Source organism: Meles meles, chromosome X (assembly GCF_922984935.1).
Source record: "Meles meles chromosome X, mMelMel3.1 paternal haplotype, whole genome shotgun sequence".
NCBI lineage: Eukaryota > Metazoa > Chordata > Mammalia > Carnivora > Mustelidae > Meles > Meles meles.
In genome coordinates this window covers 15,324,693-15,342,563 of record NC_060087.1, presented here as the reverse complement: position 1 = coordinate 15,342,563, position 17,871 = coordinate 15,324,693, and the positions used below count along the sequence as shown (strand labels likewise).

Below are 17,871 nucleotides of genomic sequence, written 5' to 3'. Positions count from 1 at the left end.
AGGGCAATTGCCGGACGTGGGGTTAGTTGTATGCCTAGTTTTAATCAATTCTGCCAAGTAGTAGTGTAGGAGATTTTCGGTGGCTCTGCATAATATGAAGTCTATTTTCTAGTAAGTCGAAGATATACAAGTGTTAAGTTAATGCAAACAGAAACAATTAAGTCCTTTGGCATATCATTAAACCCGTTTATTGAAACTGTTTCCCCCTTATCATAATTGTGCCTCCAACTTGTTATGCCACCTGGATGAGCTTCCTGACCTCTACTCTCTCTTAATCCAACCAAGTCAAAAGTCTCTCTCAAAACACTTTCCATTCATTTACCCACCTAGAATGTTGTGAGTGTTAATAAGCTGGCGTTTGCAAAACAAATTCAACCCCTCCCGCAAAGCTGAGTCCGTCTTAACCTGGGGTTGTGTCTAATACCGCAGAGTCAGCCAGGATGTGTTCTGCAGACCTGCATTTTATGAACACCTTCTCCAGAGCTGTGAATGCAATTCAGACTAGAATCTTGTTTTGGTGGTAAAGAAGAATGGAATATTCTCCTGCAGGTTTTAACAAAGGAGAATGGTGCCTTTAAAGTGATAAAGCGTTTTGCAAATATAGGAACTATTTGACTATAAAGGGTAGGGTGGAAGTGAATGGTTGGGCAGCAGTGGAAGGAAGCAGGGAGGGAATTCAGAGTGCTTATTCCCCCCCCCCCCCCCCCCCCGCCGCCCCCAGTCTCTGTCTCTACAAGTAATTAGAATTGTACAACCGGTCCAGACCCTTAGTCCTCCATTTTCCCATCTGTAACATGGGGTACTTTGACAAGCTGATTAGGTGATTTATAAGTCCTATCCAGATTTAGTTCTTACTCTGTGAACGTGCACAGGGAGAAGATGCTAACAGAAAAGATAGAAGGGACCAGAGACAACTCACTCCATATACCCCCCCCCCCCATTCTCCAACACACACGCACATACCCAGCAAGTAGAGTGCTGGGGATCCCAGTTTTTAGGTATCCGCTGTAACCTGTCATTCACCAAATAGCCTTGGACCTAAAACCTTTCCCAGAAAATCTTCCTTTTACGGATCTCTCCGAATCCCCCTCCAGTGGTTCGACATTATGATCTCTGCATTGGGAATCCTGTGGCAGAGGGGCGACCTCGGGGCTCCCACCCATCACAGCGCACGGTGCCGAAAACAGTGAACCAGGCATTTGGGTACCAGGGCGACCCCTAAAGGTGAGAGGATGGGTTTGGAGGTTTGGGGGTCTCCCAGGAGCGCGCCGGACCCGACGCCGGACATCCGAGGGTCGCGCGGTCCGGGGAGTCCCGAAGCGTCGCGGGGGGCCTCTGCAGGGGTGGGGTGGACCGCCCAGCCCGCGGGCCGCGATTCTCTCCCCGCCCCCCGCCCCGAGCTCGCCGCCGGGCTTCGGCCAGCCGCGCCACTGGCTCACGCCCTCCTCCCCTCTGCGCCCCGCCCGCTCCCCACCTCCGCGTCCAGCCTCCGCGCCCAGCCTCGCCGCCGCCGAGCGCCGGACGCGCCACGCCGCGCTGGGCTGCTGGAGAGCAGGCGGGCGAGCGTTCCCGGAGTGGCGGGGGCGGCGCCCAGCCCGCGGGAAGGGGGAGGGACGCGGCCGGAGGGAAAAGGAGGGCCGGAGGGCGCCAACGGCCAGCGGGTCTGCCGGGATTGGCAGGTAAGCGCGCAGCGCCGGGATGAGGCTCTTCCCTCGGGCTCCTGAGACCCAGCCCCGGAGCCGCTGGCGGGCGCGGGCGGCTCGGGCGGAGCGCCTGGACCTGGAGGGCGACGGGACAGCGGGGCGAACCCTCCCTCCGCCCGGCTGCGGCTCTGAGTCGGAGCCGGGCCGCCCTGTGAGGCAGAGGCCGAGCCCCGGGGGCCGGCACCCCGACCGTGGGAGCGTGCGCGCCACGGGAGAGGGGACCCTGGCGACGCGTTCTCGGAGGGGTGAGGGGGACGGCGTGTGTATCTAAAAGCTTCAAACGGACTCCAACTCTCCCCGCCCCTCCGGGAGACGGACTCACGCATCTAGTTCGCGCGGACGGCCCTCGAAACCAGACCCTTGGGGGACTCAGTTTATCGCTCCGGCCGTGGGGTGTGTTGGAGCTTGCGGAGCGCGAACGGGCCGCGGGCCCCAGACGGCTCGGCGCGGCGCTGTCTGGCGGGACCCAGAGCAGGTGGCTGGGGCGGGGGGCGCGGCGGGATGGAGCTGCAGCTCGAAGCCTGGGGGTGAGCATGGGGAGCAAGGAGGAGGCTGGAGGTCTCGGGCGAGCGCTTTCCGGCTGGGACTCGCCCTTTCGAGACTCCAGAACTATATACAAGGTGAGGAGGAGACGGGCTTTGCCCGCGTCAGATGAGGCAGGCAGAGGTTTTCCGTGGCTGCCTGGATAGTGACACTTCTTAGTTTGTACTCTCCGCGAATCCCTTGGGAGTCTTGCTAAACTGCAGATTCTGATTCGGTAGGTCTGGGGTGGGACCCGACAGCCTACATTTCTAACAAGACGCCACGTGATGCTGATGCTTGGGCTCCATGGACCACATTTTCTACGGTAGGCACAGCAGAAGTACTTTCTGTCCAACAGGCTGAAAACCTAAGAAAGTGAGAGCCGGGGGGGAAGAGGTCCTAAGACTTTACCGTCCCAGCTCCACCCCAAACACACACAAGAAAATGATTGCTACTCATTAAAAAGCGAAGTGCTTTACTTTTCTTACAAGCTTACTACCCAAATACATTATCTGTTGGTCGAGCTGGCTTCGTGGGCATGCAACCTGTGTTTTGGTCTTCACGCTTTGCTCTCGCTGTTGAAATTCTTAGTCATTTTTTGAGCGGGGGCTTCTCATTTTCATTCTGCCCTGGGGCTCACAAATTATGAAGTAGCACCTGTTTCTTTGATCAGGGTTAGGAGCTGGTGGGTGATGGAGAATGAAGGTTTATTAAGCCAAAGTCTAGTCGAATGTTGCCGTTCCTCCCCTCTTTCTTCCTTTCTCTTTGGCTATTTTAAGAGATAAACCTGGGAGTGTAACCTGTTATACATGGTATGCCAATATGTATTACTTTATTAATATTAATAATTACAGCTTATTAAGAGCTTTGTTATTAATAGGCAATACAGTTAAGTTCGACCTCATAATAATTTGTAAATTAAGTGACAAAATATGTGTTATTCCCAAAATATTTGGGGAGACATGTTTAGTGTCTCAGAGTTTTGCTTAGTTAGATCTGAAACGAGCTGGACATTGCTTGCTTTGGCTGCTTTTACAGCTCAAATGCAAATCTAGAAAACAAAAAGTGGCCAAATTTTGTAGCTGTTCAGGAGTATTGTTTTATGGGGCCTCAGCACAATGCCAAGCCCTGATCGGATTCCCACCGCTTTTGCATCCCCCCATCCCTGCAAGGTGACTTTCCGTAAAAGGGGGATAGAGCAGATTTTGCTATTGAAAAACACTGAAGGAATGAATGCAGCGTGTTTTCCGTGTGAGTAATTCTTGCCCACAGACTCCAGGTGTGTTTGATTTTCTAGAAAAAAAGTGGTTGGAAACACAGAAAAGAAAAAGAAGCTGAACTTTAATTATGGATATGATTTTGTTCAGGAGAGGGAGAAAACATCTTGAGAACTGGAATTTCATTGGCAGGTTGGGCAGGGAAAGGAGAGCTGCTGTGTTTTTAGTACCATGAACAGCCTTCCAGAAATGGCAAAGTGAGTTTGCTCAGGTATTAGGGAGTCGGTTAAGAAGCTGCTTTTGTGTGGCCTACGTGTTGGTTCCAGGGGCTCTGGTGTGGTTGTGGTGTGGCTGAGTCTGATTTGGGACTCAGGGGGGGACATCACTATGTAGGTTCCTGGTGCTTTCACTGCTCACGAGAAGCTCATAAACCCATTTTTCCATTTTGCTGCCTGAGAGTGCCAAGTCCCTTTCAAATACTCCCTACAAATTGGGAAGAGCACCCTTAACCAAAAAAAAAAAAAAAAAAAGAGGGTGGGCAGAGAATGTGTTTCCGTGATGTTAATAATTTGGAAGCTGGAAATGAGATTCTGCCTTTAGCAAAAACCTAGGAGCTGGTTTTGAGGCCTTGCTGAGAAAGGCCTTCCCTACCCCAAGATAGAGGACAAAAAATTCTTTTAAAATGTGTATGGTGGGGCACCTGGGTGGCTCAGTGGGTTAAAGCCTCTGCCTTCGGCTCAGGTCATGATCCCGGGGTCCTGGGATCGAGTCCCGCATCGGGCTCTCTGCTCAGTGGGAAGCCTGCCCCCCCCCCCCCCCCCCCCGCCTCTCTGCCTACTTGTGATCTGTCAAATAAACAAATAAAATCTTAAAAATAAATAAATAAAATGTGTATGGTTTTTAAAGTATGTGGGTCTTTAATCCACATGGAACTTGTTTTGGGAACATGGTATGAGGTGGGGGGGCACTGGAAATTAAGAAATGGGCTTAACATTTGGTAAAAATTAAAATAAATTCTCTCAATCAAATAAGAGTCTCTGAACACTCTGTTCCATTTTATAAATCTACTTAATTAATTCTTGAGTTGACTCCATGTTTTTGAGATTGAGGCATAATTTATGTATAATAATATTCACCGTCTTTGTGTACAGTTTTAAAAGGTTTGACAGATTCATATGGCCATCTAATGAGCACCACAGCAAGACAGAAGAATTTGGTCACTCCAGAAAATTCCTTTTGACCCTCTGTAGTCAGCCACCTCCACCACACTCAGCCCCTGGCAACCATCGATTTGCTTTCTGTTGCTGTAACTTTATCTTTTCCAGAATGCCCAGCGACTGGATTCGTACATGATGTGGCCTTCTGAGCATGGCTTCTTTCACCTCACGTAATGCATTTGAGATTTCTCAGTGTCGCGTGAATCAGTAATTTGTTCCTTTTTATTGCTGAGTACTATTACACAGTTTATCCATTCCCTGACTTTGTGTGCTTATGGATAGGGCCACTGTGAATGTTCACAGACAGCTTCCTGTGTGAACATACACTTTCATTCAGGTAAATACCTCAAGTAGGATTGCCGCTGGGTTATATGGTAAATCTAACTTTCTAAGAAACGGCCAGACTTTCCCCAAGTGGCTACACACCAGCACACCACCCCCGGCCATGTATGAGAGGTCCAGCTGCGGGGGCTACTCCCCGCCAGCACTTGGCATTGTCAGTTGATTTTGTCTTAGCCATTCCAGTGGGTTTGTGGTGGCTGCGCCCTGTGTTTTCAGTTTGCACTTCCCTAATGACTAGTGATGTTGAGCATCTTTTCATGTGCTTTTTGGTCATTTGTATATCTTATGAAATGTCTGTCTTTCTAGAGTGTATTGGCTGAGTGAGTCATGAGAGCTCTCCGTATATCATATATTTGGACACAGGTCAGTTATCTATAGCAAACATTTTCTTTAAGTGTGTGGCTTGCCTTTGCATTTTCATTCTTTTTGTGATGTGAGAACGCTTTAACTTGAGAGCTACCCTCTTAAATTTTTAAGTGTATAGTAGAGGACTGTTCACTATAGGCATCATGTCGAGCAGCCGATTCTAGTAGAATGGATTCATTGTGCACAGCCGAAGCTTTATGCCCATTGAATGCTAACTCCCCATTTCCCCCTCCCCCAGCCCCTGGCAACCACCATACTACCCTTTGTTTCTATGACTATTTTATTTGACTTATACATCATAAAAGTGGAATTAATGATTTTTTTTTTAATAAGAGTAGCTTTGCTCTTTTTTTTTTTTTTAGATTTTATTTATTTATTTGACAGGTAGAGATCACAACTAGGCAGAGAGGCAGGCAGAGAGAGAGAGGAGGAAGCAGGCTCCTCTGCTGAGCAGAGAGTCTGATGTGGGGCTGGATCCCAGGATGCTGGGATCATGACCTGAGCCGAAGGCAGAGGCTTTAACCCACTGAGCCACCCAGGTGCCCCAGAGTAGAAGATTTCAATTTGATAAAGTCTAATTTATCAGGTTTTGTTCCTTCTGTAGATAGCAGTTTTAGTAACCTGATAAATCTTTGTCTACTTCACCTTTATCAGGATTTTTTTTCTGAACATTTTATCATTTTGTCTTTTTATGGCTTCATTTCAGTTAACTTTTGTATGGGTCAAGATTCACTTTTGTTCATATAGATAGCCAGTCCTTCCAGTACGATTTGTTGAAAAGACTGTACTTCCCTCCTTGTATCCCCTTGGCCCCTTTGTCAAAAATTAATTGACTATATATGTGTGGGTTTGTTTATTTATGTATTTATTTTAGAGACGGGGTGGGAGGGCATGTGGTGTGGTAGAGAGGGGAGGAGAGAGAGGGAGAGAGGGAACCGCATCTTAAGCAGGCTCCATGCCCAGTGCAGTCTGACATGGGGCTCGATCTCACAACCCTGAGATCATGACCTGAGCCAAAATCAAGAGTTGGACGCTTAACTGACTGAGCCACCCAGGCGCCCCTGTGTGCATTTATTTTTGAATTCTGTTCTGTTCCATTCTTCTGTGTGTCTGTCCTCATGCCTATACTACATTGTAGGTCTTACACATTCTTATAAGGTGAATTCCTATATTGTTTTGTGGGTGTACTTTTTATTGCTTTTAGAAATTGTATCATTTATTCCCATTTCATTTTACACTTCCAATACTCTTGTGTAGAAAGGTTATTTATTTTTTTCGTAGGTCCATCCATATTCAAGCCATGCTACTGAGCTTTTATTAGTTCAAACTTCTTCTAGTGAGTTTTCTTGGATTTTTAAGGTAGACAATCAAACTATCTGGAAATGAAACAGTATAGGGATTTCCTCTCCCCACTCCCCATATTTTCTCCCATTTTGCTTGCTTGCCTTAGTGGCTAGGCTTCCTTCTAGGGCACTGTTGAGTATCTGATTTGGGTGGGAATGAGTCTAACGCTTTCCTACTGGGTATTGTGCTTGCTGTAGCATTCTGGTCGTTATTCTTACTATCTTCAGGAAGTTTCTTTGCATTTGGAGCTTCTAAACGTCTCAAGTTTAATTTAAAAATTTCGTGTCCTGCTTAGATTCTTTTTTTCCATTGAAAAAGCCTAACAGTTTAGAGGTGAGTCACTCTTCCCAGCTTCTACAGAGGGTCATATTTTGATCTCCCTGGAGGAGAAGGTTAAAGTGTAATACAAGTCAGTTGTTTCATTTAGACTATGAAGATACTACCTTTGGAGCTTTTTATAATGTCCTCTTTTGGGAGGATGCCACATACAAGAAAGGGAGAAAATAAAGGGACAGATTATATAACCTACTTAGGAATAAATAAGCAAACTTTTGGTAGTGTTTTCAAACTTTCTTGCCCGCCATCCATGGTGAGAAGTACATTTTACATCTCAGCCTAGTGTGAACCTACCTATATAAGATTGAAATGGGGTCTTACAAAGTCTTATGCATTTTGGCTTTGGGCAGTGTTCTCTGACAGTTTCATTTTCCTTCCGTCTGTTCTATTTCATCTAAAAATGATGATCATTTCCCTGTAAATGGATGCAACCACTCTTTCATAAAACACTGCTTTATAAACCCGTCCCTTTAGTTTCTAAGCCCCCCGACTGCTGCCCGGTGTCCTAGACAGATTTATTTCATATCAGGTCCTGCTCTGCTGCAAAGTGAGACATTTCACTCTTGAATTACTGCGTGGCCTCTAAACCAGCATCCACCCTTGACCCCAAAGAACAGCTTGCAAATGCAGCCTCTGGAAACTCACTGCCCCAAAGCCTCTAATAACCTCTACCACATTTCAAATAAGACCCCGCTTCCTCTCTGTAGCCTCTGAGGCCCTATGTGGCCTTCACCCCCATTCTCACACTTCCCCCAAACTCACGGGCCTTTGCTGTGCTGCCCTTACGGAGCTCCATTTGGAGCGCCATTTCGTCAAATGTTCACATAACTGTTGCCATCCTTCCAAAACAACATTCCCTGCTAACCGCTGTGAATGGGCTGTGAATGGCCGTCCCCACATCCTGCTTTTGTTTTCTGCCTAAGGACTCCTTATCTGCAATTGTATCATTTAATTATTGGTTCACGGATTCCTTGTCTTCTTTCTCCTGCTGGGATGTAAATTCCCAGAGAGCGAGGATTTTGTGTGTTTTGCTCAGTGTTGTGTTCTCAGGACCTAGAATGGGGGATATGGAGGTACTCATAAGTATTGGTCAACCGGATGGATGAAGGTGCCTGGAATCTAGAAGAAATCAGGCCACTAATCCTAAGAGAATTTCAATGTACTTTCTGCTTTTCTGTTCCATTTTAGTATAGCACTTTCTGTTGGTTAAGGATGGAGTATATTCTAATGTAAGCCGTTCATTAATCAACAGACATCTGGTGTCTACTGCATTTCTGATTCTTCGATGGTAATAATAGTACTAATTATTATTACTGGTAATAATTAGCTAATGGTAATAATTAGCTAATAGCTAATATTTAATGAGCAGGCACTGGTCTTCCTGCTTTACACATATTCACTCATTTAATCCTTCCAACTTCTTGAGGCAGGTGCTGCTATCATTTTACAGATGAGGAAACCGAGGCACAAGAGGTTAAGTAACTTGGCCAAGGTCATACGAAAGGTAACTAATGGATCTAGGCTTTGAACACAAACCATGTGATTTCAGAGCCTACACAGTGCTCATGGCTACAGGGAGCATACACAGTTCCTAACTTATCAACATGTCATATTTATGGCCTTTATTTTCTTACGGAGCGGGGTTTTTTTTCCCCTTAAGATTTTTATTTATTTATTTGACAGACAGAGATCACAAGTAGGCAGAGAGGTGGGGGGCGGGGAGAGAAGCAGGCTCCCCGCTGAGCAGAGTTCCGGATGCAGGGCTCAATCCCAGGACCCTGAGATCATGACCTGAGCCGAAGGCAGAGGCTTAACCCACTGAGCCACCCAGGCGCCCCATTGCGGAGTGGTTCTCCACCAGGGCCGATTTTGCCCTGCTGGAGACATTTGGCAAATTTTGCCTGTTGTGACTGGCAGAGGCGGGGGGGCGGGTACTGACATCTAGTGGGTAGGGGCCAGGATGTTGTTAAATATCCTGTGATGCACGGGACCCCCGCCCCCCATACTCCCCCACTGAGAATGATCTGGCCCCAAAGCCCACAGTGATGGAGAAATCCTGCCTTATTAGCACAGTAGTGCTGAAAGCTGGCTGCCCACTCAAATCACCTGGGGAGTTTTCAGAATCTATACAGATGTCTAGGTCCAGGTCCTGACCTTAGCAAACCTCGATGGCACTTTCAGCATTGCCCAGCAAGCCTACTCTGCCAGGGTGGTAGGTTTCCTTGTCTCTTGGCCAAAACAGCTGTTCGGCCCCTTTTTTTGTGTCAGTCCTCCTACACCAGCCGCTGACCCAGCCTCCTTAGATCCTCCGCCCAAACTGCCAACATGCCCACATTCGTACAAATGCTAACTACTCATGGTGCTCCCCACTGGTGCTGTGAAACCGATGAAACGTGTGTGGTGTGTCAGAGACTGGCTGCTTTTCTGGGCTCTATACCTCTTACCCTCTTTGCCTTCTCAAGGACATATTCTTCCCCTCCCCCCTTTTAAAAGCTTTTTATGTGGAAGGGCACAGGGCTGGCTGAGTCAGTAGAGTAGAGCACTCAGCTCTTAATCTCAAGATCATGAGTTCAAGCCCCACTTCCTGTGTGGCACCTACTTAAAAAAATAAAGCTTTTTTTTTTTTTAAGATTTTATTTATTTATTTGACAGACGGAGATCACAAGTAGGCAGAGAGGCAGGCAGAGAGAGAGGAGGAAGCAGGCTCCCTGCCAAGCAGAGAGCCCGATGTGGGGCTCGATCCCAGGACCCTGAGATCTGGGCCTGAGCCCAAGGCAGAGGCTTTAACCCACTGAGCCACCCAGGTGCCCCCAAAGCTTTGTATTTGGAAATAATTTCAAACCTTGAAGTTAGTTGCAAAAATAAAAATTGTACAGTGGGGGCGCCTGGGTGGCTCAGTGGGTTAAAGCCTCTGCCTTCAGCTCGGGTCGTGATCTCAGGGTCCTGGGATCTCAGGGTCATCGGGCTCTCTGCTCAGCGGGGAGCCTGCTTCCCCCCCCACCCCCGCCTGCCTCTCTGCCTACTTGAGATCTGTCTGTCAAATAAATAAATAAAATCTTTAAAGAAAAATTGTACAGCGAACAGCCATATGCCCCTTGTCCAGGTTTTTCTCCTCTTACCCAGTTGCTCTCTCCTCTGCACCCCTGCTTGTCCACATCCCTTGTGTGAGCTGTTTGAGGGTGTTAAATCCAGCGAGGCCTTTACTCCTGAGCCCGTTGGTATGTGCTGTCAACTTGTAAATTTAACATCCATATTATGCTGTTACCTAATCTGCTATTTGTTTTTGTCTGTTTGTTTACCTAATCTGCTATTTGTCTTCCAAGTTAGATAATAGACAAGATAACATCCTTTACAGCATTTTTTTCCTTCTGGCACAGGATTTGTCCAAGGGGTGTTCACAGTGGTCTCAGAGTCTCTTAGCATCCTTTAGTCTGGAATGTTTCCACAGCCTTTCTTTGTCTTTTATGACATTGGCAGTGTGGGGAAGGAAAAGGAATTTTCCTCTACAAAACCCCCCTCCCGTCCAATACAAGACAGATTAACGAGAGAAAAACAAAGAACTTGAATAACATGTGCACCTGGGACAGCTGAGTAACTCTGTGAAATAAATGGCCCAAGTCATCACCTTAAGCACCATCTCCAACTAAGGCCCAGAGGAAATTTGGGGGTGGAGGGTGGAGAGGCGGTTGTGGGAGGTGAGCAGGCAAAGCCCAGTAAACAGGGGTAGGACTGTGATGCAGATTTAAGTCCTGCCTTCTCTGTTGGGGAGAGATCCTGGAGATTGAGAGTCACCCCCCTCTTCCTGGGGCAGAGAGGAAGACACCCTTAAAGATATTTCCCTTATACATGTAAATGTCTCCTACCAAAGGGTAATGTTTGTGGGTTTTCTGAGCTTCTCTTGCGTCTGCTTTTCTTAGAAATAATCAGTTTAAAATAATCCTTAGGCCAAAGAAACCCGTTTTGAGGTGGCAAATGCTTCTCCCCTTCAGCATTTTAGGATGCATGCAGAGCATCTCCCTGTCTTTTTAAGAAACATTGGTCATTTTGGGTTTGTTTGATGTTTCTTTGATGAGATACAGATGATGCATCTTGGGTCGGAATACTGCATAGATGATATTGTGTTCTCAGGGTATCACATCTGGAGGCCCACAGTCCCCAGAATCTGGTCCCTAAATGGGGTATCTCGGTCAAATGGGGTCTGGCCAATGTAGGGCCACAATCAGGTGGAGGCCAGTGGTGCAGGAGGTGAAAGGATTCACCTGAGGCAGAAAGAAGGAGATAAAAGTTTACTGGCTCCACCCAAGGGGCGGTGGGCAGGACAGCAGAGGGGAGGCTGTCTGCAGTGAGGCTGTTTTTAAAGGGGGAAGATGAGGAGGTATGGCGACATATGGAACCTTCCCCTCTTCCGGAAACTGTGCCTAGTTGTAAGTAGCCCATTGGCTAGTTAGGGCCTAGGGGTGTTTTGAGGTCCGTGGCCTGATGGGCCTGTTGGATGCAGCCAGGGTGTCACTGTGGCCCTGTCTGCATCCTTTTGCTTAAGCCTCTTTGCCTAAAAGTGGCCTCTGCACAGATCTCCCTCTTCCTCGTTGGCGATGTTAATTTTGATCACCTGGTCAAGGTGTTGTCTAATTTCTCCAGTGTGTGGTTACTCCTAGTGAGTCATCTGGGGGAATACACCGATAGCCCGCTTCTCATCAGTATTTCTCTCTAGATTTAGCATTCAGTGGTGATTTTTGCCCGATCCAATCCTTAATATGATGCCTGAAAATGATGAGTTTCCAACTCTGATATTCTCTCCACATTTACCAGTTGGCCCTCACCAAGACCCCTTCCTCCCTTCTCCATTTATTTATTTTTTTATTCATGTATTTATTATTGGTACGGACTCCAGAATTCCTATTTTTTCAGTGGTTTGTAATTCATTACTGTACTTAATTGTTTTTGTTCTCATGTTGTGAAGGACGTAATTCTTAATCCTGTCCCCCTCCTTCTTTCCTGCTTCAGTGCACCCCTCTCTCTTGTCTGGATCATTTCCATTAGCTCACAGTCATGTTCTAATATAGAATATCTCGTTTGTCTCCGCAGCTCCCTCCTGTCGTCACCCCTTCTCAGAGGAGCCTCTTAAAAGACTGTACATGCTTCATCACCACACATTCATCCCCTGTCTGATCTACTCAGAGTCCTGTCCTGATTCTCTTGTCAGTTCTTAGAGGACGCCATGTTGCCAAATAGGCAGCTGCCATTTCTCTGACTGACTGTGCTCGACTTGGCAGCGGCATTTGACAAGTCGGTCATCCCCTCCTTCCATGAACACCTCCTCCTTGTGGCTTCCATTGTTCTACACTGTCTTGTACTACACTTTCTACTCTATCTGGTAACTTATTCTAAGCCTTCATTTCAGACTCCTCCTCTGCTCAACCTACAAAGGCTGGTGTCCCTCTAGGGCCGGGGACTCCTTTTCTTCTCTTTACAGCCTCTTCTTGGATGACCCTACCAGTCTCATGGCTTTGCATTTCATCCAGGTGCCAGTACCTGCAGCCATGACCTTTCCTACCGCTCAAGATTCACTGATCCATACTTTTAAAAACATTGTATATACTCTTCCCCTCTCCCAACTTCGTTGACATATAATTGCCGATAGGAATTGTGCATGTTTAAGGTGTATAATTTGCTGTTTTGTTGTAGGTATACATTGTGAAGTAATCACCACACTCAAGTTAACTAACATCCACCACCGCGCACCTTTGTTTTAGTGTGTGTGTGAACAGTTAGGATCTACCCTTTTAGCAGACTTCAAGTACACAATACATAGTGTTATTTGGAGTCACCACGCTGTACACTGGATTCCAGAACTCATTCATTTACACTGATTTTAGAACGTGAACTCCAGCCTCCTTAGCGTGGCATTCATCCCGCACTAACCTCTGTGAGATTAAAATGTAGAGTCGATCTCATTGTCTCAGAAAATATCTGAGATTTTTATACTGGCTCAAAAATATCACTGAGAAATATTACAAAACAATGATGATAAATTGACCAGTTCTAAGAATGTTGAAAGTTTTGGGGGTAACTTAAAACACAAAAAGGCTCAGAAATGAGAAATGGGAACTATAGAAATGAAAAATGGGGAAGAAAGCACAGAAAAAGTCATGCCTTAAATACCTTGTGTTTTTGAAATATTAAAATAAAAAATCTCGAAACAAAAAGACTTACTAGTCCACATGGATATCGAATTGGAGCCCCGAACTCCATGTTTCCTCAAACTCCACCTTTCCAAAGCAAAATCCTGAATCTCTGCAACCGCCCCCCGCTCCCCACCGCCGGCGCCCCACACCAAACCTGATTCTCTCCCCATGTCTGTCTATGGCACCACCATCCACCCACCTGCCCCAGCCCCAAGCCTACAAATTTCATGCCCCACATCCAAAGCTCATCAGCAAATCTTGTCAGTTTGGCTCCCAAAGTATATCCCAGGTGTTCTGACTTCTCTCTGCCTTCACTCTGTGTCAGTCTGCCACCATCTCGTTCTTGGATAATTACAGTGGCCTCCTATAATCCATTTTCCGTACAGCAGCTAGAGAATCTTTTTAGAAGCATTAATTGGATGTCACTCCCCTACTGTTCACCTGTCTCTGTTGAGGACCACTAACCTCCTTTTCATTCTTCCAGCCCATCAAGCTCCTTTTGGTCTTTTGTACTAACTGTTGGCCCTGGAATGTTCTCTTTGTCCCCTCCCCAATCTTTCTATGGCTGGTTTGCCATCATTTATATCTCAGTTGAAATATCACCTATGATCACTTGATCTACAATAGCTAACATGTTACCCTCTGTATCCTTCTCATCTTACTTTAATTCTCAACATTGTACTTTATCATTCTATTCATTTTCTTATTTGTGTACTTATTGTTTCCCCTTCCCTCTCCTCTCCTTCAGCTAGAATGTGAGCAGGAACGACACTTTATCCGTACTGCCTAGAACAGTATTTGGTATATAGTAGGTATTCAATAAATATTTGATGCATGAATGATACATTTAAATTGCCTAATATAATTTCCAACACTTTGAAGACACAAAATGTTCTTTTTCTAACATGAGTGTCCATCTTCTTCTGGGGCAAAGTCCAGAATCTTCTGGTGACAACAGTGATTTGATAAACAGATGCATATGTGTTAGGATCCTAATTATTAGAGATTCCAGACAAAGGGGAATTACATTTTACCAAGGGCGGCCGGGGGCGGGGGACAAAACAGTGCTAGAATTCCAGGAACCAACAGTGTCACATTTTTCAGTGTGGGACTTTCCTGGCCTTCCTCACTGTAAGACTGGGTCTCACATGTTTAAGCTGACATGTTTGGGGTGCCTCAGTAGCCCAGTCAGTTAAGCATCTGACTCTTGATTTTAGCTCAGATCATGATCTCAGGGTGAGACAGAGCCCCCCGTGTTGGGCTCTACGCTCAGTGTGGAATCTGCTGGAGATTCTCCCTCTCCCTCTCCCCTCCTCTTTCTCCTTCTCTCTCTCTCTCTCTCAAATAGTAAATAAAACAGATCTTTGAAGAATTGACATGTTTACCTTGGCATTTAGACCTATGAATTTTCTAAACCCTCCGGGTATTCATGAATTGAATATGTGGGAGAGGGAGAGAAAGACTGGGAGGATCTGTGCTCCAGTAGTTTCTCTTTTAGGCATTGTTGGAAGATTAGCTGTGGGTCTTTTGTAAACGCTTGTAGTTTGTAAACTCTTGTAGTTCTCTATGGTACTGAAGGTTCCAGGAAAAATCAGTACAAACGAACTCTCCTAGTGATTTTGTTATACAGATGATTAAAGTTTTGGTAGAATGGATCACATATTTTAGGCTATTTGGAGAAACCATTACCCTTGACCCAGTAGGATTTACATTCTTTTTTTTTTTTTTAAAGATTTTATTTATTTATTTGACAGAGAGAGATCACAAGTAGGCAGAGAGAGTGAGAGGGAAGCAGGCTCCCTGCCGAGCAGAGAGCCCGATGTGGGACTCGATCCCAGGACCCTGAGATCATGACCTGAGCCGAAGGCAGCCGCCTAAACCACTGAGCCACCCAGGCGCCCAGGATTTATGTTCTTTAAGTGAATCAATGCTCATTGTACTCATTGTTCATCCATGAGTCTGCAGCTGTGTCCCGTTAGTCACTCTTGGGATATTTGTCACCTATGCATCATTATTAGTCATTTTCTTTGACTAATCAGCATCCGTCTTTAGTGAGAGGAGACAAGTGTGTCAGGTACCATTTCATGGATATGGATATATTGGGTCTTTTTTTTTTTTTTTTTTGACTCATTTGTGAAAATGGATTAAGTATATATACATGTATTTTAAATTTATTATTATTTTTAAAGATTTATTTTTTTTAGAGAGAGAGAACAAGAGAGGACACAAACAGGGGGAGGGCCAGAGAGAGAGAATCTCAAGCAGACTCCCGTCTGAGCATAGAGCTGGATACGGGATTTGATCGCACAGCCCTGAGATCATAACCTGAACCGAAGTCAAGAGTTGGCCGCTTAACTGACTGAGCCACCCAGGCACCCTTACATATATTTTTAAAATTCAACTTTTAATTGAAATACACATTATATGTATTATAAATGAGCAGCTCAGTGACTTTTCACAAACCCCACACACCTGCTGCCAGCCCCCCACATGAAGAATTAGTACATGAGCAGCAGCCGAAAGACCCCTTCCATATCTCCTTCTGGTCACTACCTCCCCAAATTAACTGCTCTTCTCATTCAGATGTTACACATTGATTTTGCCCGTTCTCGAATTTCATATATATGGTACCACACAGAACATCTGACTGTCTTCATTCAGTGATTGCGAGATTCATTTGTATTGTCGTGTGCACTCAAGTTGCCATATTCTGTTTATGACTGTACCACGATTTATCCTTTCTGCTGTCAGTGGACCATTGTCTTGTTTGGTCTTAGGCTTTTGTAAACAGTGCTGTGAGAAACACTCTAGGACCTATCTTTTGATGAACACATGTGTGCATTACTATCTAGTAAATACCGTAGGGGAGGAAGATAATTTCCTGTCTACACTTTCAGATTCTTGGCTGAGACCTCCCCTGCTCCTCACTGGAATAAAAGACAGATTAACAGGAGGAAAACAAATTTAGTAATAGGTATACCTCCTGCCTGCGTGGCAGAGACACAGGAAAACTGAGTAACTCCCCCAAATTGTGCAAGACATCATCTTAAATGCCATCTCCAGCTAAACACAAAAGAAGATGTTGGGGTGGTGGGGAGTCAGTTATGGGGGGTTACCAGGAAAACCACAATAGACAGGGTAAGGTTGTTATGCAGCTCTAAGTCCTTACCTTCTCCACTGGTAAGAGTTTCTAGAATTTGGGGTATATTCCTGGTACTCGAAGGGAAACTCCCTTACAAATTGATATTGCCTTTATAAATGTGGATGTGTCTTACAAAAGGGTACTAACTTGGGTTTTCAGAACTCCTCCTGTGGCTGCTGTTTCTTAAAAATCAGCCTCAAGGCAATCCTTATGCCAAACAGGCACATTTTGGGGTGTCCTATTCTGCTTCCCTTAACTACATAAAAGAATGCTTTAAATACATAGTTAACCCTTGAACAATGTTTTTTGAACTGTGCATGTCCACTTAATATGTGGGTTTTTTACAATATAATACTGCAAATGTGTTTTCCTTATGATTTTTTTTTTAAGATTTTATTTATTTGAGAGAGAGAGAGAGTGAGAGAGCATGAACAGGGGGAGAGGTAGAGGGAGAAGGAGAAGCAGGCTCCCCACCGAGCAGGGAGCCCAACATGGGCTCAGTTCCAGGATCCTGGGATCATGACCCCAGCTGAAGGCAGATGCTTAACTTGCTGGGTCTCCCAGGTGCCCTGATTTTCTTTCTTTCTTTCTTTCTTTTTAATTGATTCATTTATTTGAGAAAGTGGGAGCAGGGAGAGGGGCACCGTGAGGAAAAGAGAGAGAGAGAGAATCTCCAGCAGACTGCTGGCTGGGCTCACAGCCTGACACAGGGCTCAATCCCACAACCCTGAGCTCATGATCTGGACTGAAATCAAGAGCTGGATGCCTAACCAACTGAGCCACCCAGGCACGCCACCACCCCCTTATCATTTTCTTAATTTTTTTTTCCCAGCCCACTTTATTGTAAGAATACAGTATATAATACAATATAGCATACAAAATATGTGTTAGTTGACCATTTATGTTATCGGTAAAGTTTTGGATCAACAGCTAAGCTATTAGTCATTAAATTTTGGGGGAGTCAAAAATTATATGCAGACTATCAGCTGTATGTGTGTGGGGGAGGGGGGAGCCAAATACCCCTAAGCCAGGCATTATTCAAGGGGCAACAATTTCTAATCATTTTCACAGTTGTCAATTATTTTTTCCTCTGCATGCTGTTAGGATTAGGATTAGTAGCCACCTTTGGACATACACGTCTGTATCTGTATACAATATTGAAGTTTTTTATTTGTAACTTGAATTCAGTTTTAGCATCAGTTGTTTTTCTTCTTTTTTTCCTAAGAAGTCTGTTTCTATGCTTACTTATTCCCTTACTATCTATATGCAATGTCATTTAAAAAAATATCCTAAGAATTTTTGGCGTGCTCTTTCTTTTCCTAACACACACACACACACACACACACACACTATTTTGAAATGGAAAACACCCCTGAAACTGTTGAACATGTTTTGCAGATGTTGAGGCAAAGGTTTACCCACCTGAATAGACTTGGAATGGTACAGGCTTATTAAGCACTGATTCCTAATTTTGCCAAGAATAAAAAAGGAAGGAAG

At 45.4% G+C, this 17,871-nt stretch overlaps 1 protein-coding gene across 2 annotated transcripts in view; it reads left to right on the top strand.

Moving 5' to 3' along the window:
• The first annotated feature begins 1,555 nt into the window (after positions 1 to 1,555).
• Positions 1,556 to 17,871, top strand: part of ADGRG2 (adhesion G protein-coupled receptor G2) — a 137,592-nt gene continuing 121,276 nt past the window's right edge. For both annotated transcript variants that reach the window (XM_045996496.1, XM_045996494.1), the window contains exon 1: positions 1,556 to 1,679. The gene's annotated coding sequence lies outside the window, so the exon portion shown is untranslated. The remainder of the gene's footprint in view (positions 1,680 to 17,871) is intronic.